This window comes from Muntiacus reevesi, chromosome 1 (genome assembly GCF_963930625.1).
Source record: "Muntiacus reevesi chromosome 1, mMunRee1.1, whole genome shotgun sequence".
NCBI lineage: Eukaryota > Metazoa > Chordata > Mammalia > Artiodactyla > Cervidae > Muntiacus > Muntiacus reevesi.
This window is the reverse complement of record NC_089249.1, coordinates 282,598,895-282,623,088: the sequence shown is the minus strand read 5'-3', so window position 1 is coordinate 282,623,088 and position 24,194 is coordinate 282,598,895. Positions and strand designations below refer to the sequence as shown.

At 41.4% G+C, this 24,194-nt stretch overlaps 1 long non-coding RNA gene across 2 annotated transcripts in view; it reads right to left on the bottom strand.

Moving 5' to 3' along the window:
• Nucleotides 1–8,967: 8,967 nt before the first annotated feature.
• The window catches only part of LOC136169155 (uncharacterized), a 37,229-nt gene continuing 22,002 nt past the window's right edge, over nucleotides 8,968–24,194 (bottom strand). The window contains exons 2-5 of one of the 2 annotated variants that reach the window (XR_010663389.1): nucleotides 11,945–12,003; nucleotides 11,528–11,804; nucleotides 10,792–10,862; nucleotides 8,968–9,085 (exon numbers count right to left, since the gene is read on the bottom strand). This is a non-coding gene — a long non-coding RNA (uncharacterized lncRNA). The remainder of the gene's footprint in view (nucleotides 9,086–10,791; nucleotides 10,863–11,527; nucleotides 11,805–11,944; nucleotides 12,004–24,194) is intronic. The other variant, XR_010663390.1, reaches the window with a different exon arrangement.

Here is a 24,194-nt window from a genome sequence, read left to right as displayed (position 1 = left end):
CTGCTAAATTGGCAACTCCCTCTCATACTCCAAGGTCAAATCCATCCAATTACTCCCAATCTAAACAAAGGACGAATTAGACAAATTCCAAAAATGGGGCTCCAGTGGAGATCTAGGAGGCCACGTGTGGCTCGTTAATGAACATGGGCAATAGTTCCTTCCTCGAACTACCGCTTATCAAGCCATCAGAAACGCTCACCCAGGAACACAGGGGAGAAGCCCTATGTAAGTGGTCAGCCGAGGAAATGGTAATTCCTGGCATGAAAAGTACAATCAGTCGAATAGTGAGAGATGTCCCATCTGCACAATAAACAACTCCAACACCATACCCCCCCCCCCCCCCGAGGTCCCCAGATAAGGCCCAACCAGACCAGGTGAATATATCCTGGGGAAGACTGGCAGATTAATTTTACTGTCATATCAAGAGTACCAGGAAATTTCAGGTATCTCTTGTTGTTAGTGGACACAGAACTGAAACAGCAGCTGAAGTGGCCAAAGCATTAATGAAAGAAATAGCCCCCAAGTTTGGGCTTCCAGGATCCCTACAAAGTGATAATGACCTAGTATTTGTGTCTGAAGTGACAGAGGGGATAATGAATGTCCTGGCATAAAATGGACCTTACATTCAGCCTGGAGACTTCAATCATCTGGGCAAGTAGAGAAATTCAGGGAGAACTTGACACAGACCTTACCGGAGCTATAGCAGGAAACCCAAGAAAACTGAATTGAGTTGTTTTAAATTGTTTGGCTCCGCAAGCGGGTAGCCCCAGAGGTAAGTTAACTGCATTTGAACTCCTGTATAGTAGATTCATTTCCCAAAACCCCAGAGAAGAGACCCTCTAAGCCCCATGAAGTGGAACAACTCAACTATGCCCTCAGGTAGAAGAAACCAAGAAAGGTCTCATTGAACACGGTAACCAAGGGGAATTCCCTGGTGGTCCAGTGGTAAGGATTCACCTCGCAGTACAGGGGACACGGGTTCAAGCCCTGGTCTGGGAAGACCCCACATGCCATGGAGTGACTAACCCTGTGGCCACGACTATTGGGCCTGCGTTCTAGATCCTGCAGACAGCAGCTACTGGGCCCGTGTTCTAGATCCTGCGGACAGCAGCTACTGGGCCCATGTTCTAGATTCCACGGACAGCAGCTATTGGCCATGAGCCTAGGGCGCCTGCTCCCAACAAGAGAAGCCACCACAACGGGAAGCCCACACCCCACAGCAAAGAGTAGCCCCTGCTCCCCACAACTACAGAAAGCCCAGACAACACCGAAGACCCAGCACAGTCAAAAATGAATAAATAAATCTTTTTCAAAAATATGGTAACCAGGTACTGTCTGCACCCACTGACCTGGCTCTCCATCCCTTCAGGCCAGGAGACTGGGCGCACATAAAACGTGGAAAACCGCAGCCCAAAAGACCTACTCCCTGCTAAGTGGAGTGGACCCCACTGGGTGATCCTAATCAACCAAGCTGCCCTGAGGTTGCAGGGATCACTCCGTGGGCACATCACAGCTGAGTGAAGAGGGCCCCAAGCCCCAGCCGCCAAAGAGACAGTGCCCTTGACTATTTCTCTCTGACCTGAAGTTTCTCTTCCTGGAAAACAAAAGTGTGACCAGGGAGATTCAGGCCACAGCAGTGAGCCTCAATATCAGGGCACATTTGTGCCTACAGACTAAATAGATATCTTCAATTGTGGGGGGAAAAAAATGGACACATGACCCCTTTTCTCTTGCTAATATTTGGCCCATGTATCTTAAATGGTCTGGCGTCCTTTTTCTCCAAAAGGTTAGACAAATGGTGGTCGCTCAGGGGCATGAACGGTCAACCCTGAGTCCTGGTGACATCAGCCACATTTAAAAGCGGCTGGGAGAAGTCCTGCTCCTCCACCCGGGGTTAGGAGGAGGCCCAGACTCAGCAGGAAAGAGTTTCAGAAAGGAAGCTCAGTCCTCAGAGCCCCTCCAGAATGAGGAGCGGGACAAAAGACGAAGAGGGATTTGTCACCATTAACAATTCTTGGAAAATAAAAGTAGAGCCTGGGTAATAAAATAAAGTCTTGATGCTTTTGAACTGTGGTGCTGGAGAAGACTCCTGAGAGTCCCTTGGACTGCAAGGAGATCCAACCAGTCCATCCTGAAGGAAATCAGTCCTGAATATTCACTGGAAGGGCTGATGCTGAAGCTGAAATCCCAATACTTTGGCCACCTGATGTGGAGAATGGACTCACTGGGAAAGACCCTGATGCCGGGAAAGATTGAAGGCGGGAGGAGAAGGAGACGACAGAAGATGAGATGGTTGGATGGCATCACTGACTGGATGGATATGAGTTTGGGTAAACTCCGGGAGTTGGTGATAGACAGGGAGGCCTGGCGTGCTGCGGTCCATGGGGTCGCAAAGAACCGACACAACGGAGCGACTGAGCTGAACTGACTGAACCTTTCTTTCCTTTGTCTTGGCCCAGTTTCACTCACTCACAGGGTGCTGCATGCGGAGGCCTTGCCCTTGTCTCTTCAGACTGGAGCTCCGGACGTCAACGGGCTGCTCCTGACGCCTCAGCACCACCGCGCGTGCGCGCAAGCCGCACTGAGATTCAAGATGGCGGCGGCGAGTTGTTGGGCCAGGCGCGGCGCCGGGCGCTTAGCGCTGGAGCGGGAGGAGCGGCACACAGCAGGAGCGCGGTGCGCCTGACGGTGAGAACCCTGCCCCCTCATTTCTGGAGAACAGGAACCCTACAAAGTAGCCCCGTCGGCAGCCTTTCGGGGAGTGTGCGCTCTAGTGCAGAACTTACGGGCAGGCCTGCGTGCTCAGTCGCTAAGTCCTGTCAACTCTTTGCGACCCCATGGGCCGTAGCCCGCCAGGCTCCTCTGTCCAGAGGATTTCCCCGGGCGAGAAGACCGGGGTGGGTGGCCATTCCCTTCTCCAGGGGGATCTTCTCACACCTCTCCGTTAAAGCTTCCTCTTGCTCCTGAACCAAACTTGGTCTCGTTCTATTGCCCGGAGCGACACTGGGCGGGAGGGCCCTGGTGGGGAACCGACTCGAGCGGCTTAGTAATGGCGTCTCTGTGCGCTGTCTGGCTCCACGGCCTCCAGGAGCTGGGGCCTTCACGTCCCGCGCTGGGGAACACACTCTCTCAGAGCCCTGAGCCACCACGTAGAAGTCCAAGCACCCTGTCCTAAGACCGCGTGAAAAAGCCCCGAAACTGCAGGAGAGGGAGAGGGGTCCCCGGGGCCCAGACATCAGTCGGCACAGATGAGGCACCCTCCCTGGACCCTCCAAACCTAAATGGCCACCAAGTAAATACAACTGGGTGAGCCCAGTCAGTGCCTCATGAGGCAGGAGAACTGCCTGGCTAACATTCCTCACCTGAAGATTTTGAGCTTAATGAAATGACTCTTGTTTTAAGGGATCAAGTTTTGGGTGGTTTTGGGGTGGTTTCTGAAGTGACAGGCAGATAGACTGACTTTTTTTCCTTCAGAGAAGGCATGACTCTCTACTTGAAAAAAAAGGGGGGGGTTATAATCATTTAATGATATGATTGATATGCAAAGAAACTATAATTAATCCTTAAGAATGAGGATGCTACTGGCAAGACCCAGAGGAATCGGGTGGAGAAGGAGGTGGGAGGGGGGATCGGGATGGGGAATACATGTAAATCCATGGCTGATTCATGTCAATGTATGACAAAAACCACTACAATATTGTAAAGTAATTGGCCTCCAACTAATAAAAATAAATGAAAAAAAAAAAGAATGAGGATGCTGAATGCTGGCTTCACAGGTTCAGAAGCAGATTTCTGGCTGTTTTCTAAGATAGTCTAAACCACAATAATATCAAGAATATCTCCTTATAAATAAAAAATACTGTCATACTGTCCGATTTAATTCCAATATAGTTTTCTTCCAGGCCTATCAAATGACTGTACCCCAATAGTGTATAATGTAGTAATCACAGGTGCACTTTATCAGATACTGATACAGGAGCCAATCAAAAATTTTAGATTTGTTTGAGGATGTACAGCATTTTCAGAACCGAATCCCAAAGAACCTTCTGCACCCTCTACCAACCCCACTAATAGCAGATAAGAGAAAATATCTAGCAATTTTCATGATGTTGTCTAAATCTGATATGCAGGAGAATATAGTTTCTGTCGGTTTTAATCACATATGTTATCTCCAATGCCTGGAATAGGGCCTGCGACATAGTAGAAATTCAATAAATACTGTTAATAAAATACATCACTGAATTAGAAAAAAATTAAAAATACAATTCTAGGAGAAGATTTCCCTTTCTAAGGTTATCAGACCGCCGGCACCTCTTCAGGACCTTAGGAATGAATAGCTGCTATTCAAAAGATTACAGTACCAATGTATTTCATTTTAAATTTAAGAAATTACAAAAAGAGAATGAAGAATAACATAACTAATACCTATGTACTATTACCAGCTTAAGTGACAATATATTGCCAACAGTGTTCAGTTCACCCAGTATGGCCCTCCCTGGGAGACTTCCCCACTCTCCCCTGCAGTGTAATCACTGGGCTTCATTTGGTGTTTATCTAGCTCATATTTTTTTGGTAATTATATAGATATTCATCTTTAAGTAACAATAGTATTATGTTGCATTTTTTTTAAATTATCAATTGAAATAAAGTTAATGTGCAGTATTATGTTAGTTTCAGGTATACAACATAGTGATTTGACATTTGCATATATTATTAAATGATCACCACAATAAGCCTACAAACCATCTGTCCCCATATAAAGTTACTACAGTATTATTGATCATATTCCTTATGCTGTATATTACATCCCATGGTTTATTATTGTGTTGCATATTTTAAATTGTGTTATCATGCTATGAATTCTTCTGTTATTTACCTTACTCTGTATTTAAATGTACATCCTTCTAGAAGTCCTATACACATAGCTGTGCACACACATATAGACACATGCTACTTGGTAGCCTCATTTTTTTCTTTACAGTTTTTCATTCTAAAATATTTCACAATACAAGAAGTGATATAAGACTCATTTGGACATGCCTCAAGATATAAAACATTGCAAATACACTAGAAGCCTCTGTGTGCCCTTTACTGCGTTTGCCTCCTTCATGCCCACTCCTGTCCTCGCTTAACCAGAATCTGGCATTATTTTATATCCCCTCAAAATATCTAATACTAGTTTTTATTATTTTAAAGCTTTATATAGGATCCTCTTCTAGAAGGAAAAATACTGACTTTTTGAGAGTCTGGGCTTTCTACAGGGGTGTCAGTTCCAACACCTCACCTGATAAGCATCCCATGCCTGATTTCAGGTCCTGTTTACAGCCTAGCTTCCAGATTCCTCAGGACTTGAGATGCCCCAGGGCAGCCTGTAGGCATCACCACCATGAGGTTTTATCTCTTCATTTTTGACACTGGTAGATTTTCATCGTTTTATTGTGAGCTCGTTTACACATTTAAAATATGTTTATTTTACTTTATACAGCAGAGAGTTTTTCAAAATATCAAATTTGCTAAATTTCTGGAAGTAAAAGTCTCTAAAGTATTTCCTAAATATTCCAAATATATGGCAGTCAGCACAAGCATATTGTCATCTCCCATAAGAATCGTACAGTTTAAATAGCTGACAGATATTTATGAAACATCTGCTGGAATTTTTTTATTTTAGAGGTGTGTCAATTTCTTTAAACAATGCACTTTGTTTCAGTGTTAATGTATTCATATGATAATTGTTGTTTACATAAATGCATTTTTAATAGTTTTTAAATAGAGACTTACAATATATGCCTAAGAGGTTAAAAAACTAGCAGACATTTCCTTTGTTAGGGTAAAAAGAGAGGGAAATCTTTCAGAGGCAATTGGTAGAGTGTTGTTTTAAAAATGTAAGGCAAAAACAAAAAAAGCAGGACAGTCTTCAAAATGGTTAGACCAGGCTTAGTGACAGAACATTTCTGGATTGAATTGATTAACTCAAGTATGAGGAGGGGCCTATTGTCTAGTAAAGGGGGCTTTTGGTGATGACAGTAAAGCAAGAATAACTCTGGTCACTACCAGTGGAACTCTGTAAAAAGTCTGTGTAATAAAAACTATATACAGCAGGACAAATAGAACAGTATTCCAAGTGAGGTTCAAGTTTGGAGGTTATGATCATCTTTCTGTTGGCTGTATGAGTTAGTCTTCATTTTGCTTTGATACTCCTTCTACCTTTGAAAATCCTTCCTGATTTAGTAAGCCTTCCCCCCCCCCCACCCCGTCTTCATTTGCCCCTCCCCAGTGTCTATACTTCTCCGCCCTGCTCTGGCCCCTGGAGGCTGATTCACTGTCACAACGATCATTTTTGGACCCTTGACTTACAGTTGTTGCAACTAATGAGAGAGGCCCTGGCCTAGGACCAGAGGGTAGAAAGAGAAAGAATCTGGTTGTTGATTTCCCCAGCACCCTCCCTGACAGGTAGTCACGGAGTATCTGCATCCCTCTACCCAAAGCCCCAACTCCAGCCAGATAATATTTCTATCAGTTACCATCTCCTCATTATGATAATTCTTCCACTCTTGCCCCTCTGGCATTGGGTGGTCCTTTTACCTCTTACTAGTAGCCCCATAGTCCATAAACACTGCCCATATCTGTATTAAGCTCTTCACAAATTATCCAGCTTGATTATACCATGTCATTTTTGCTGGAACCCTGACTGATATAGATGGATGATTTTAGTATGAGATGAGACTGAAGAGATAGGTAGGGGAACAGTTATGCTAACAGGACCAGATAGATTTTTAAAAAAGATTTCTCTGGCTATAACACTGAAAACAAATGTAAGAAAGCCAGAATGGATGTGGGTATATCAATTAGGACATTTTATCAGCTGCCCGAGAGAGACTAATTGTGCTTCTCATGGATAAGATGAGGAGATAATGAAGATTACTCCCAGGTTTCCAGCTTGCATAACCAGATGATATAGTGGCTTTAACATGGAGAATGCTGGGGAAAAAACAGGCTTTTCAAGTCAAGCAAGTGAGCACAGTGAGGAGTTTCTTTAGTTTGATTCAGAGAATATTTGATATGAGGAGCTTTTGCAGCATTTAGGATGAAGGCCGGTAACCAGCTAGATATATGGTTTTGGAGCTTGGAAGAGAGTATTTAAAGATGTAAATTTGTGAGCCGTGGGCATAGATCAGTTGACCTAAGGGCAGAGTAAAGATGAAAAGAGGAGAGGGCTAGGAATGAGATTTGAGGAATCCCATCATTTAAGGACTGGTTAGAGGCAAAGTCTGCGAACAGACTAAAAAGGAACAGCCAGAGAGAAGAGAGGAAATTCACCTATAGAAAAAGTCTTTGTGTAATAAAAATACCTGACAGTCTGACTGATGAGAGTTTTTAACACCCGGACTCACCTGGTGATGGCAGCCTACGGTGGCAAAGTCTCATTAGGTTTCTTTCAAAGCTTGGAAAACTACAGAGACAGTGCAGCTGAAAGCAGGTTTAGGAATACTGGTTCAGACTCAGATAACACAGATTTGCATCCTAGCTTTGCCATCTATCAAGTATAACCTCAGGCAAGTTGCTTCACCTGTCTCATTGGTAAAATGGGGATAAATTATTTTTTCACCTTAAGATTTTATGAAAATTAGATAAAAGAAATGTATTCAAAGTATATAGCACAGTTCATGATGGAGTAAATGTTGTATCATTCTTATTTCTCACAAAAAAATTAGAAAATAACACTAGGAAAGCAACAAGATTAAAAAAAATAAGAAAAATGAGTAAATTTTAATAGAATGCCTGGATGCACTTCATTCGAAAGGTTGGAGGGACTGGGGAGTGAGGAAGACGCAGGGTCAGAACACCAGGAGTAGCCTCAACCTGCAGAGCCGAGCTTTCCCACCAGCTTCAGTGCCCCTTCTAGTGCTCTTGGGAAGGAAAAAAAGCAGTGAAAAGGTCAAAAAAGAAAGGAGAGTGGGAAAATGAAGGAAGAGGCTCGCCTTCCACCAACTACACGATAAAGTTTCAAATGACCAAGGGAAGACTGCTTTTTTTTCCCCTGCACTTTTGTCCTTTACCATAAGCAAACAAACTCATAAATGTACTTCTGCAATTCAGTGGAAAACAGTATATGTGGTTCACGTTGAAGTTTCTGATTCCAGACATTTTAAAGACCTAGAGAGTCACTTCAGTTTGTGAAGTGACTGCTTTGTGAGGGTGACCAACTTGTCATGGTTGTCTAGAACCTTCCTGGCTTTAGACCTGAAAGGCCATGTTCCAGAAAACCCATTAGTCTTGGAAATGTTGGGATGGTTGGTCGTCTGACTGATATTTTGCCTCTGATACTGCAGAAGAAAGAAACTTCCGCCTTAATCTGTTTCATAGCAGGGGACATAACCAGCTTGCTGTTTGTGTAGGGAGAGGAGGTGATCCGTACGGGATCTCATTTGAAGGGTTACCAAAAGCCTTGTGCTCCGCAGGGGTCTTCTCTGGTGCTCCCCTGGTTAAGACTCTGCACTCCCACTGCCGTGAGTGTGGGTTTGATCCCTGGTCAGAGAACTGAGATCCCACAGGCCACATGGCCAAAATGTAAGGAAAAAATAAGAAACTTTATGCTTCCAAACCAAACTGTTTGTTATACACAGCCCTGTTTCTGCTTCCATTGAAATTCTGAATTGGCTGACTCGAGCTGGGGCTACCTGAAACTTCTTTTCAGTGCCTAGGTAGCCTGGAAAAGTAAGAAAGCTCTTATTGGGTGCTAACATTTTACTGCCATTAATTTATCAGACTAGTCAGTTCCCTGGCCGACTCTGGTGAAAACGGGTTAAAATCACACATTTTGGTGGAGTATGGAACAGAGCAAGAGAAAGTCAGATCATGAAAGAGACTTTACTTGTATTGAATTTAGATAGAGTAAAATTGCAGAAGCTGAAACTGTGGGTAATTATTAGTCAAACCCATTTCACATACCTTCACAAAAATTTTTATTGTTGCCACAAAAGACTTGCATGGAGACTTTTACTGCTGGTTCAGTGGTTGAAACTGTACTCTCAAGGCCAGAGGTGCGGTTCAATCTCTGGCCTGGGAACTGAGATCCTAAATGCCTCTGGATGTGGCCAAAAAAAAAAAAAGACTTGCATGTTGTCCAATCAGCATGTAACTTAAATATTAAGATGTTTGCCAGAGCTGTTTCCCATGAGGTTGGGGTCATTTGGGTCTAGTTCGGGCTAAGCTGGTTAAGACTGGTTAGGACCACCAACCCTCCGAGTGATCCTGTGTGTGTCCGCTTGGTGGCTTGGTGACGTTTTGATGTTGGAAGGCTGCAAGCTTCACCCTCAGACCCTGCTAAACACCTCCGTGTCTGTACCCACAAGAGGCCCATGGCTTAGTTCCATGCGCTCAGGGCAGTGACTACCACACCTTTATCCAGTCTCCTTTCCCCACGCTCCCCCACACTCCTCAGGCCTCAGACCGCATGCTGCTTTATTCTTTATCCATAAATACCCCAAGACTCTGGCCTTTGGGGTGGTGGTTCTAAGACTTGATTTTCTGTTTCCTTGCTTGTCTGCCTTGTGAATAAACCCTCTGCTGAAAATGCCAGCATCTCAGCATTTTGGCTTGTTACACATTGGCCAAACCAACCTGGTTTGGTCACAAAACATCTAAACAAGAATTTCCAGATTTTTTTTCCTTGGAATACCTTGTCCTAGTTTCTCTGTATAAAAGTGCTCCACGGCAAATAGATTTTGAAAATTCCCATTTGCTCTTTCTTTTCTCTGGAGACCCTGCATGATTGTCGCGTGTTAAGAGCTGTGAGATATCCAGCATCAAAGAACCTTTTCATTTCTGTTTGACTCATCATTTCTCCACTTTATTTTATTACTTAATCCTTTTGTGATAGCATCTTGAAGAAATAATGTATCATAGAATGCTTTGGGGAAAAGATGCTATAATTTTGAGAAAGAAAAACTTTTTTTTTTTCCTTTAGCACATTTGAAGTAAACAGCTTCTAAAGGAATAAAATGACAACCCAACCAGATGGGAGTTTCTTTTAAAAATTTTTTCATGTACTTCACAACATAATGATGCACATACCTGTCCATTCATTTATTGCACAAGTATTTATGAATATTGAGCATTTATGATTGTCCACTATATGGCAGGCAGAGTTCCAAATGTTAGAGGTATAAGCAAGAGCTAGACAAAGACCCTGCCTTCAATGAAGTATCATTCTAATGGGAGAATATAACATAGAATCAGGGCTTTCACCACATCTTGAAACATGTTTGTAAAATAAACCTCCAGGCAGTGAGGTAAGATCCCCTACTGGTGTTTGGACAATTACCTTGCTATCTCCTGACTTCACAAACCTGGCTCTGAACTCCTAGCTCTATAAGCCCCTCCTTAAACTCTTCTCTCAATGTCCTTGAACCTCAGCTTTCTCCTGTGGAATTGTCTCTCCGGATGTCAGCAGGTGAGATATCTTCCTCAGAGTAACAAGCTCCAGCTCTTAACTGCAGTTCCCAGCCCTGACGCTGCAGATGGATGAGCCCTAAATCTTCAGGGGACAGGTAGCAGTGAGGCGGTAGTGCTGAAGGAGGTGTTCAGAAAGAATGGGTCCCACACAGTGTACATGCAACTGCGTGTATACTGGATACACTGAATATTTGAAAAGCCACAGAAATTTGATAAAACGCTCCATTTTGTTAAACAGCAAGGGGGAGAATTGCTCTAAAACTCAAACATGACTATTAGTAGACATATAAAGTACTTGTCTCCAAAAGCAAGGATTCAGTCATGTCTATTACAGACCTTTTCAGATGTTTCACATTTATTCCTTTTGAGGCAGAACATCTGGAGCTCTATTCTTCAGTTATATAAATCTAAGAAAAGGCAAGAGGAGTTAGAAAATTAATGTTCTGGTATGTACCCGAATTTGTAAGATGAATTCATTACCCAAGTCTTCTGGCCAGTGGCCCAGGTAGTATGTCTGTTGCAAAAGGTAAGGGTAGGGGCCTCCTTGGTGGTCCAGTGGTTAAGGACCGTCCTTGCAGTGCAGGGGACGCCGGTTCAGTCCCTGGCCTGGGAGGATGTCACATCTGGGGAGCAGCGAAGCCTGAGTGCCGCAACCACTGAGCACACGGGCCCTGGAGCCCAGACTCAACGGCTAGAGAAGCCACCGCGGAGAGAAGCCTCCTCGCCGAAACTAAAGAAGGCCAGGATGGTCAGAACACAAAACAAGTAAATGAGAGTAAACCCATTTTCAGTACTTCCTCTGAGGCGGAACTGAGTTAACAGATAAGAAAGCGTTTGACATTGATGACATCTGAGAAACTTAATTTTGCTTTTCAGTTTCCTAAATGCAAAATGCCTGTGAAAAAGAAACACGATGCTAATAATTTCCTAAAACAACACCATTCTCTTCCCTTTTAAATTACTAAAATATTAAGACAATTGTCCCTATTTTATAACTTTAGACAGTAATGTGCTGATAATTGTTTAGCAGCTGGTCCTTTGCAGGGAAAATACTCTGGTTTGTAACACTCACCAATTTCTGCAGTGTAAATTCGCACACCATGGCTGATTCCAAGCCACCAGTGTGACAGAGACTGCTGGATTGAGAAGAGACACGGGTAATCAGACCTGGAGTCAGTGACAGTGGTCCACCGAGCACCACTGACTCTAAGTTGACAAATTCTTTGAGGAAATTTTAAGATTCTTCTTTTACAATGAGGGGAACTGCCACCAAAGATGCTTTGATTTTGTTTATGTTTCCAGAAACACAGATACATTCATAGCACGAATCTTGTATTTTCAAAGTCTACCTGAAAGAAAAACAAAACCTCAAGCTGTAACTCTTTATTAGAATTTCTAAATCATAAAGATATATTTAGCATTTTCCTTAAGATGCATATAGCACAGTGTGCTAGAGAGTCAGAGTCCTGATTTTGAGTTCAGGCCTTACCCGTCTGTCTGTGATGTGGGCTCCTTATTTTCTCTCTGTGTGTGCCATCGTTTCATTACCTGTGAATGAATAGGACTAATTATCACATTGGGGGCTTCCCTGGTAGATCAGTTGTTAAAGAATCTGCCTGCAGTGTAGGAGACCTGGGTTCAATCCCTGGGTTGGGAAGATCCCCTGGAGACGGGAATGGCAACCCACTTCAACATTGAAGAATAGAGTTATTGTGAAAGTCAAATGCGAAAGTGCATATAAAGTGCTTTGTGACAGTGCAGAGCACAGGGTGAGGATTTAGTAAATATTAATGTTTTCGTATAATTGGCTACTTCTAATGAAATAAACACACAGTTAACTGGGGGATGGCAACAGCAAAGGGTGAAAGGACTTTGCACTTGGCAAGTGAAGAGAGTGGGTTGGGGTCATGCAGAAGCTTGGCTTGGTCTCCTAGGTCCACAACTTACTAACTTTACTTCTGTAAGGCTGAATTTTCTTATATGTAAAACAGGCATGACAATAGCACCTAACTCATGGCATTGTTGTGAAGTTTAGTATCAATACTTAATAAAGCGCTGAGAATAGCATCCTAGCATGTAGTAAGAACTGAACATCAGCTCCAATGATTGAAGTACAGGCTGTGTTGAATAGGAAGGGTGCTATAGCTGTAACTTGACCAGAAGCACAGGCCTAGGACTCCAAACATTGTTACTACCTCCCACTGGTATGGACTCAGGAAATGGGGTAGAATTGCACATAGGGGTTATTACTTGAATTAACTCATGGGAAAGAAGAAAAACAAGGAAATGAGCTACTGTCTGGAAAAGATAACTTGATATCTTTTCCCATAATAAATTCTAAATTGTTTTGATAACAGCTTACTATTTCTCTGGCTAATTCTCCATGTTGTATTAATAATTGCCTTCTAACTTGTTTGAACTTGTCTCTGGGAGACATGTTGCTCCTAGAAACTTCACTGTACATACAACCACCTGGAGTAATTATAAAACACTCTGATGCCTACGAACCGGTTCAGTTGTTCTCAGGTAGGACCTGGACATCTGTAATTTTTTCAACTAGCCAAGATTATTTCAGTGTTTAGTCAGGACTGAGAACTTCTATCCTAGAAAAAGTGTTTCAGAATTAAATCAATTGTCATCAAAAACCTTTTTCTCACAGCTGCTAGTTCTGAGTACTTCAACATGATGAATAATTACTGACTGTCCCTTTTTCTAACACTCTACTGAATTCAGAATTTAATTTCTCTTTCTCCCACTAAGCAAAGTGAGAAAGGAAAAAGAAAAAAGAAGCTTCATTTAATCAGTGTTTTTGTCTCTATTCAACCAATATTTATTGAATTAATTTTTGGATGTAATGTAAGGGCCCAACTTCATTCTGTTGCATATGGATATTTGCTTTTTCCAGCACTATTTGTTGATAAGACTGTCCTTTCCTTCATTGAACGATCTTGCCACCCTGCTTAAAAATCATTTAACTGTATTTGCAAGGGGTTACTTCTGGGCTCTATGTTCTATTCCATTGTTCTATATGTCTGTTTTTATGCCAGCTCTTCAGGTGAAATTTTGATAAGTGAAAGGTAACTGGAGTATCAATAAAGGATCAAAGAAAATATCACAGCTAGAGAAATCTGGGCCAGTATTTTATTTTTAGCCTGGCAATGTATAAGCCATATTACCCATTATAATGCAGGTCTAGCCAGCTCCAGTTGGTTTTGGTATCTTTAGAAGAAACAGAAACAGTAGAATCATCCAATATAGCCTCTGATAATCTCTGCTCATCCCCCTTCTTCCTGCCAGTCTCTGTGATCCTGCTGGCTTTGTCTGCTTTTCTCCCAGTTCCAACACAAAGGCTGAGAGGGAGGTCTAGACTTCTCTTTTCAGGATTTGAACATCCTTGGTGTGGGGTAAATTAACATGCCTGGTTGTCAGTTATTTATACTTTAAAATACAGAATGCTGATACTCTGGGATGCTTAGAGTCCACTGAGATATAAAGATGAACATCTAATCTGACGTCTACGTCTTCATAGGGTCAGGACTATAAAAACTCAGATACACATTCAGGGTTTTCTTCGCTCCTGTTGCCTCTTCAGGGTGGAAACTAGAACAGGAGTTTTAGAAGTGCAACCAAGGAAAGCTCAGTGCTTTGGTTTGGGTTGTGAATGTTAACAGTGTGGAACAGGATACAGAAAAGGAAGGTAGAGATGAAAAGCATTGCCTGCTTTTGTATTTTGCTGAGTCCTAGTTCTTGATCAGTTTGACCATCAGAGATGAGTTGGGTATTTTGGAATTCTGAACTAGCCTCAAAAAAGCTGATGTGTGTGCTTCTCCTACTGAAGTTTGCAAGATGCCCTGAGCTCCTCAGAGCACGCATGCAGAGCACATATTTGAATGTCAACTATGAGAATAAAGCTATTCTTGTCTTGGGGTTGAATGGAGGATTTCTGTCTCCCCCTGTTTCACATTCTGCTTACCAGGAAAAGAGAGGGAACTTCTTTCACAGCAGGTGAAGCTGTTTCCTCGTCAGTAGAAATCCTCAGGGACATTGTGGCTTCCAGTTATTCTCTTAATCTCTGCAGTCTTGATTTTAACTTGACTGTATTGACTATGAAACAGTCTTATACAAAGGATAAGACATTTGCAAATGTCTTATACAAAGGACATCCCTCATAATGACAGTTTAGAATAATGCTATACAAGAGAGGAGTCTTCGATGTGTTTACTATGTAAACAGGCAAAATTTACAAAATTAGTACATTTTCTTCCTTATTACCCAGGGGTTTGGCCAAAGCCCAAACTCAGAACTGAGCAAATCTAGGCTGGAAGGCACTGTACTTCCATAGTCTACTTGCACTGCCTGACTTTGGACCTTTTATGCTCCTCACTTGTGATTTTCATGAGCTACCAACCTGATGCAAAGTTGACTATTTCTAAAATCCATGTTGAGTGTGAAGATTTGCTCTTAAAAATGAAGGTGAAACAGGAAGACAACATACAATTGCACCATTTTGAAATTATGACTGGATGGCATTTGTTCAAAAAAGATTTGTTCTGTTATTCTTAATAGCTATCAGGTATGGTCTAGGGCCAAACTTTATAAATGCCTTTTAAAATTAAGATGTTTTAGAAAGGTCTTTTTGATGCTGCAGGTTTAGTCTTGAAATCATTTGCTTGGGTGTTGCTGCCCCAGGTTCTCAGTCCTGTATTTGGAGAGAAGTTTCAATGGACAATCACCTAGAACATTTAGAATACTCAGAGGAAATAAGCATTTGAATGAATCATTGACTCAAGAAAAGTGTCTATATTACTTTAAATGCATCATGCATGCTCAGTCATTCAGTCGCATCAGACCCCATGAACTGTAGCCCAGCAGGTTCCTCTGTCCATGCAATTTTCCAGGCTTAGAGGAACATCCCTGAAGCCCAAACGCATCAGAAACCCTAAAATAATTAGTAGCAAATGTGAGTAGAGTAGAACATCCCTAGATGTTTGCTCCAAGACTAGATGGGTGAATCGTCATTCTGGAGCCCATCTAAAATGAACATTCTTCAAGATTCCCTTCATAACACTTACTACAGAATGTTTCACTTCATCAGAGAAGAGTATGAGTAAGCTGGTGTTAAAATATACAGGCCAGCCAGGGAAAAAAAAGTTATTCCTTACAATTTTCTGTTTTTCTATGGAAAGAAACTTTTGATATCATTATACAAAACAAAATTACTGCAGATGGTGACCACAGCCATGAAGTTAAAAGATACTTGCTCCTTGGAAGAAAAGCCAAGACAAACCTAGACAGTGTATTAGAAAGCAGAGAAATCACTTTGCCAGTAAAGATCCATATAGTCAAAATTAAGGTTTTTCCTTAGTAGTATGGATGTGAGAGTTGGACCATAAATAAGGCTGAGCACCAAAGAATTGATGCTTTCAAACTGCTGGAGAAGACTCTTGAGAGTCCCTTGGATTGCATGGAGATCAAACCAATCCATCCTGAAGGAAAACAGTCCTGAATATTCCTTGGAAGGATTGATGCTTAAACTGAATCTCCAAAGATGTGGCCATCTGATGTGAAGAGCGTACTCATTGGAAAAGACCCTGATGCTGGAAAAGATTGAAGGCGGGAGGAGAAGGGGATGACAGAGGATGAGATGGTTGGATGGCATCAACGACTCAGTGGGCATGAGTTTGAGCAAACTCCGGGAGACAGTGAAGGACAGGGAGGCCTGGCGTGCTGCAGTCCATGGGGTTGGAAAGAGTCAGACACACCTGAGTGACTGAACAACAACAACAATATCCAAAACATCTTCCCTAAATAAATAATAAAAATTAACATGTTAGTTGTCTATACTCTCTTATCTGTCCAAACTGACACATAGACAAGGGTATTTGTAGCGGTATTGCTCACAAGAGCAGAAGATAGGAAACGGTCTACATATCTACCGGTAGTAGACTGATTAAATAATGGTACAGTCATACAATTACATATTCCTAACCCCAGGAAAGAATGGTAATGTTCTTTATGAGTTGCTGTGGAAGAATCTCCAAGATCTACTACAAGTGAAAAATAAAAATGGAATGAAGGACAGTGTGTGCCATATGCTCCCGTTCACATAGGAAGGGGATGATATGCATTCAGATTTGCTTGTATAGGCACAAAATATGCCTGGAAAGACACACCAGGAACTCATATCATTGATTTCCCAGCAAGGACAACTGAATGGCTTGAGAATAAGGTCCAAGGAGAACTTTCCACACAATGTACTTTCTGCACATTTTGAGTATGGGAGTGAATGTGTTGTTTTCAAAATAAAAGGATAAATTTTTTAAAACAAGTCTATGAACTTCTGTCTTTTTGAGTAATTCCCATAGACCGAACGAGATGGGTACACAGGGTGGTCTGATCTCGCTTTAAGGCCTCAGGAGAGACAGTCAGTGTATTTGGTATGACTATGTGAAAGCTCCAGCGAAAGAGGCACTGTGTTTTGTGCTGTGTGCTGATTTTTTGTGACTGTGTTCCTAATGAGTTGCCTTTGTTACTAAAAAGGTAATTGCTAAAAAAACTGTTCAAGAGGTAAAAATTGTGGTAGGTAATTATACAGTCTCTTTCAATATTAGTTTCATTACTCTAAGAAATTCCAGTAAAGAATGCAGTGGTTCAAATTCTAGTTCAATTCTACATTTGCTGAAATATCACTTATTTTTTTTGAAGAATGTCTTTGATAGAATGCCCTAAACAGAAGCTATAGGACACAAGAAAAGACAGTGTTGGCATTAAGACCACCAGCTTGCTGGGTTGGTGTCATGTCTCATTTTATATTCAGCAGGCGTCCAACACTCTGAAAATAATCAAAACAGGCTTTGGCAGTTAATTATCAAATGGCAGGGCTGTACAGCCAGTCTGATTGACTCTGCCAACACTGACCATTAAAATTAAAGCAGCTGAAAAAAATCAGACCACATGTAGCAATGGCCTTAATTACCCCTTGGTGGTAAGATATATGCTTAGGGAAATTATGTAAATCTTTCATTCTATTAGGGGTGACAGGAAATTTTGTAGTGGTCACATTTCGCTTTCTACATGACACGGAAATCATACATCGAGAAGAGGTGAGTCTAGCTTTCAAACCAATTTCTAGCCAACATTAAAAGACCAATTTTTCCCACCACAATACTTTTATGTAAGCTATTGCCCATATTTCATTTTGCCAGCTGACCTACAGCACTTTTTCCTCCTCCAATACAGGCTGAATCTAGTTTGGATAATTGCATATAACTGTCATGCCTCTAACCTCTTTTAATCTGAAACATTTCCATAGCCTTTTATTTTTCCACAACATTGACATTTTTAAAGAAAGCTATCCCTCTAGAGCCTGGCTTCTCAGGTAGCACAATGGTAAAGAACCCACCTGCTAATGCAAGAGATGCAGGAGATGTGGGTTCGATCCATGGGTCAGGAAGATCCCCTGGAGTAGGAAATGGCAACCCCCTCCTGTATTCTTGCCTGGAAAATCTCATGGATAGAGGAGCCCGGCAGGTGGCAAGTTACAGATCACGGGGTCACAAAGAGTCAAGCATGCATGCACACACATCCCTGTAGAAGTTTCCTCCTCTTGTGCTTGTGCAATATATTCTCTTACTTAAAGTTTGTATTCTTGGGTGGAGGTTTGCACAGGACAGAGATGTTGAGTTCTTCTCAGAATATGTCATCTAAGCACACAACATGCATTTTTCCCTCATGGACAATGCTAGTTTTGATCACCTGGTTCAAGTGTTGCCCAGTTTCTCCCCTCATTAATTTCTGGGGTGTTTGCCTCAGTTGCAGCCAATAAGCAGTCTATGGGGAGCTACTTTAAGGCAATGCAAATATCCTGCTTTTCTCTTCTAGGTTTATCATGCATTGATGATTCTTATATAATCCAATCTACCATTACGGTTGTAAATGATGACTTCCTGAATCCAGCACTCTCTCTACTTGTACCAGAAAGGCCTAGTCATTCAACTTTAAGCAAGAGAAGTCATTCATCTATCCATCACCAGTAAAATTTCATGAGTACATATTTTTTCCATTGATTTAAAACTCATTTGTCCTCGGTAGTGTCCAATTCTTTGCAACCCCATGAACTGTATTAGCCTGCTAGGCTTCTCTGTCCATGGAATTATCTCGGCAAGAATACTGGAGTGGGTTGTCATTTCCTCCTCCAGAGGATCTTCCCGACCCAGGGATGGAACCTTTGTCTCCTGCAGCTCCTAAATTGTCAGGTGGGTTATCTACCACTGAGCCACTTGGGAAACTCATTATTAAGACATTATTTTACTTATTTGCAAGTGGAAATTCCTTCAACTGACCTCTGTGTCTTTGTGACACATCTCTATCATGTTTTTGAGTACTCCTTTAGTTTCTAGAATAACATGGTGATCCCGTATCATCTTCTAACTACCCTGCCCCAATCCTGGAATCAGTTATTTCTCTGAGAAGGCTTAGTTGTTCTTAGTGAAACTGATATTAAAGATAAAAATCTGGATGCTAGGTACTCTGATTGCTGCTAACGTGTCTTCTCCTCTTGGCCCTTTCTGCAGATAGTGCTAGAAAATATATACTTTATATCCACAGATTCATATACATATGAATCCACAGATTCATATACATTCATATACATGGAAATAAATGTACACACATGCACAGATATCCATGTACATATACACATGCTTTACAATAGCCATGCCAGCTTCCCAGATGACCTACGGTGATCCTTGCCTCCTGGTGTTCACACCTTGCGGTGCATACAACATTGTATTTAATATAAGATTTGGTCTGAGTTTGGGCTTCCCTTCAGAAGATAAAGAATCCGCCTGTGATGCAGAAGACCCAGGTTCAATCCCTGGGTCAGGACGATCCCCTGGGAGAAGTAATGGCTACCCACTCCAGTAATGCTTGCCTGGAGAATTCCATGGACTGAGGAGTCTGGCAGGCTACAATCCATGGTATTACAAAAAGTAGGACATGACTGAGCAACTAACACTTTGACTCTTCACTTTGGTCTGCGGGACCAACAGGACATGGCAGAAGTGATGCTATGTTTACTTCTGAGGTTAGTTACTCGCCACACTGTGGCTTCCATTTTGGTTCCTCTCTTTCTTTTTCTCCCTCTTCTCTCTCTGGGGGATGTCAGCTATCATGAGCAACCTATGGAGAGGCCAATATGGAGAAGAAATGAATTTTCTAACAACAACTGTATCGATGAGTTTGGAAATGGTCCTCCAGCCTCAACCAACCGTTAAGATGACTGTAACCTTAGTCAGCAGCTTGATCACAATGTCATGAGAGACAATGAATCAGAACAAGTCATTCCCTGATTTTTAATCCACAGAAACTGTAAGATAATAGATGTTTGATGTCTCAAGCTGCTAAGTTTTAAGATAATTTGTTAGGCAGCAATAGGTAACTGATATATGCCTATATACATGCATATATACATTTTCACAGTTCATATATACATTATACAGTTCATATCTCCAACCCCAGTCCATTCCCATAATCCATATTTATATATCCCTTCTTCCTCACTGGAAACTCATGTGCCCAACACCAGCATATTAATTCATTTGCTCAATTCTATTACATATCCAAAGTTGTTTTGAAACTGTAAGAGTCCATCTCTCTTCATGTCCTCCCTTTAGACTCATAGCCTTCTATTTAAATAAAATATATGTCATACATTAAACAGTTACATTTCTTGGCATATTCCTTGATGTTAAACATGTATTTCCTTTATAGAGACTATATTACTTTTCTATTGCTGCATTAAAAATTACCACAAAATTAACAGCTTAAAACACTGTTATTTTGTCAGTTTCTCTAGGTCAAGATTCTGGATATGAATTAACAGGATTCTTGGCTCAGGGGTTCACCAAGCTGAAATTAAGGAGTCACCTAGGATGAGGGTCTCATCTGCTGTTTGGGGTCCTCTTCCCACATTCGTTCAGGTTGTTGGCAGAATTCGGTTTCTCGCAGGTGTGGGTCTGAGATCCTTAGCTTCTGGGGACGCCTCTGTGTGTAGGCAATTCACAGCATGACCAGCTGCTGCTTTAAGATGCACAGGAAGGTATTTGCTGTTGCTCTGACTCAGGGTTTACCTGACTCGGGTTAGCTCACCCAGGTGTTCTCCTTTGACTAAGTCACAGTCAACTGTTTAGGGACCTCGTTGTGTTTGTAATATCTCTTGCCTCATAGCATAATCATGAGGGTGTCATTCATTATATTCATAAGTTCAGACCACACTTGAGAAGGGGGATAATACCGGGATTATATTGTACACCAGGGAAAGGTGGAATTTCCCCGGGCCATCTTGGAATTCTGCCACAGATATCACAGATGCTTTAGGAAAAAAAATGCCCTAAAATATCCCACTTTTTTTGGAGCACACTGAAGTGACTACAGAAGCTAGGCAAGTGACATAAATGAGTAACCTAAGCCAGGCATGGCTCTGATAAGCAGCGGGGCAGCTACCTATCCCTGAACAAATGTCACTCAAGGATGTGGCCCACTACTGCCAGATCACCTAACTTTTTTCAAGAGAGTTTAGAAATCTGAATTTATATATATAATCTGCCTTTTTAAACATGTTGCAAACTAGCTCAAATTAAAAAAAAAAAAGTTGTGTGGACTAGTGATTGCTAATTGGTAGACAGTCCATTCAGACAACTGTCTACCATTTTATGAAATGAGTGACCCCGTGATTGTGTAAGTAAGTAACAGGTTAGGAGACCTGCCTGAGCATCCCAGAAATACTTGTGTCAGACTTTCAATGAGAACTCAGTTCTTGTGATCCTTCAGTTCAGTTCAGTTCAGTCGCTCAGTCGTGTCCAACACTTGGCGCCCCCATGGACTGCAGCACGCCAGGCCTCCCTGTCCATCACCAACTCCTGGAGTCCACCCAAACCCATGTCCATCAAGTTGGTGATACCATCCAGCCATCTCATCCTCTGTCGTCCCCTTCTCCTGCCTCCAATCCCTCCCAGCATCAGGGTCTTTTCCAATGAGTCAACTCTTCACATGAGGTGGCGAAAGTATTGGAGTTTCAGCTTCAGCATCAGTCCTTCCAATGAATATTCAGGACTGATTTCCTTTAGGATGGACTGGTTGGATCTCCTTGCAGTCCAAGAGACTCTCAAGAGTCTTCTCCAACACCACAGTTCAAAAGCATCGATTCTTCTGCACTCAGCTTTCTTCACAGTCAAACTCTCACATCCATACATGACCACTGGAAAAACCATAGCCTTCACTAGACGGACCTTTTATGGCAAAGTAATGTCTCTGCTTTTTAATATGCTATCTGGGTTGGTCATAACTTAGCATTCCCTTTATCCTTAGTAATCACTGAACTTATTCCACTGTTATGTATTCAAATAATCCACTTGAAATTCAAAATGCTTTAAATAGGTTAATCATTTCTTGAGACATTTACCTTTCAAACTAAAAAAAAAAAAAAGAAAAGAATTGAATCATTTCCCCTTCCTTTTATCTTGAAATCAAATACTACTGGGCAGATTTTTATTAAAAGTTCCTCTACTAAGACAAGGTATAATTTATCAAGCTTTAGTAACATTTTGATGTATCACTTTTGAAAAAAACATCTGCCAAGAGATTAGTGATGTGATATCTGGATAAACAGTTGCCTGCAAGTTGAAAAGCAAAGGTTCTTCTCAATTAATTTATGTCACATTAGACATTTATGTCAAGTGGGTACTTTATGGAGTTTGACATCAGGACAAATATTATTAGTAATAAATCTATCTTTCAGGTATTTTGCAGAGTATAATTAGTTACTATCTGAAGAGTGCTTTATATGTAGAAAATGCTTTATAAATCCCAAGTATGAGTTCTGATTAATAACCTTGAATGCATTTCACATTAATCAAATGTGAGTTAATATGACATGAATCAAAATTGCCCATGACCCAAGAGTGGTATAAATGGTGTAATTATAAAACTCAGTGAGTTTAGCCAAATTCAAAGGAATGAAAAGTGGAAATAGATATAGTTAAACACAATTCCAAAACAGTTTTAAGAATCCAAGGAAAATTGTTGTATAGGGAAATAGCAAAACCATAAGGCGTAATAATAAGCTTTAGCTATTTGACTATTGCTTTGAATCAAAGTGAAATTCTCTTCTTTTTAGAATTGATCACTTGACTTCATATGAAAACCTTAAAGGGATCAAATCAAGGAATAACTACCTGCCATAAATCCTTGCAGTACTGGAAGACTTATAAAAACATTCTAGAATTTACAGATTGGAATCTTTTCTGAAATGAAGAGGAATTCCTTTTCAAAATGTTGCCCAGTAATTTGGAATTAAAACTATCCCTATTAGAACTTTACAACTTAATAATAAAAAGACAAATAAACCAATTAAAAATGGACAAAGGATCTAAATACATATTTCTCTAAAAGAAAAGTATAAGTGTTAGTTGCTCAGTCATGTCCGACTCCACAATTCCATGGACTGTAGCCTGCCAGGCTCCTCTGTCCATGGAATTCCCCAGGCAAATACGCTGGAGTGGGTAGCCATTCCCTTCTCCAGGAGACCTTCCCAAGTCAGGTATCGAACCCAGGTCTCCTGCATTGCAGGCAGATTCTTCACCATCTGAGCCAACAGGGAAATCTTTCCTCCAAAGAAGACATTCAAATGACTAGTGAACCCATGAAAAAAAAAAAAAAGCTATTGCTGTTTAAGTCACAGATTCTTCTTAAATATCACTTTCATGCAAGCACACAAATAAATGTATATAGCATCTCTGATCTCGAGCAAGCTCCTGAGCACCTCTCTTCCCATCAGAGTTAATGCCGTGATTTTCTTTCATAGCACTTATATCATGATTGAAATTTTCTCCCCTACTATTGCTTTTAATTCACTCTTGTTTCATAGCACCCAGCACAGCGTCTGGCACACAGTTGGTGTTGAATGAATGAATGATTGGGGTCAGGGTTTGCATGAATAGCTGTAGGTTTTATCAGTTAATAAAGTAACACTTGCAGAATCGATGGGTTGAAAAGCACAAAGAGTTCATGTAAGGCAGTGAATGGCATATGATTCTCAAAATTGCCTTAGGAGTCCACCCCAGGAGACCTATTATAAGCATTATTGAATACAGGGTATGTATCTGTCAAAGAAAAGTTCACCCAGTTGTGATTTTAAAGTGATGAAAGGGGTTTCACCACCTAATGGTTAGGGTGGTATTTTGTATTTGGATAAAAGATTGACTTACCCATTATGTGAAAATTGAATTGGGGAGATAAAATGGTAGAAGAACCTTAAATTCTAGAAATAAACCCAAAAAGGTGCCGATAATAGAAAGAAACTACCAGAAAGAGCTCATGAGATCTGAATTTATTTAGATGAAAGAAATGACATTTCAGGTAGAAAAACACTTTTAAAAATAGTGGCTAACTAAGAGGAAAGCAGACTTTAGGCCGAAGAGACCTGAAGAACAGCAAAACCAGAGCAAAGGGCAACCTCAAACTGATAGGAGGAAAATATTCCTGGAGCTAACTGCAGTCGGAAGGAGGCACCATTTCCCTAAGAAGTGATGATAGTAAGCTCAATAGTGATGTTCAAATGGAAATTAAATGTTTGCAGAAAAACGTGTCCCCTCCTCTGATACAGGAAGTTCTACTCGCGACTCAGGAGTTCATCCTCCTCTTCCATGTTCTTCTATCCTTCCGCTTCCTGTGAAGCTCCC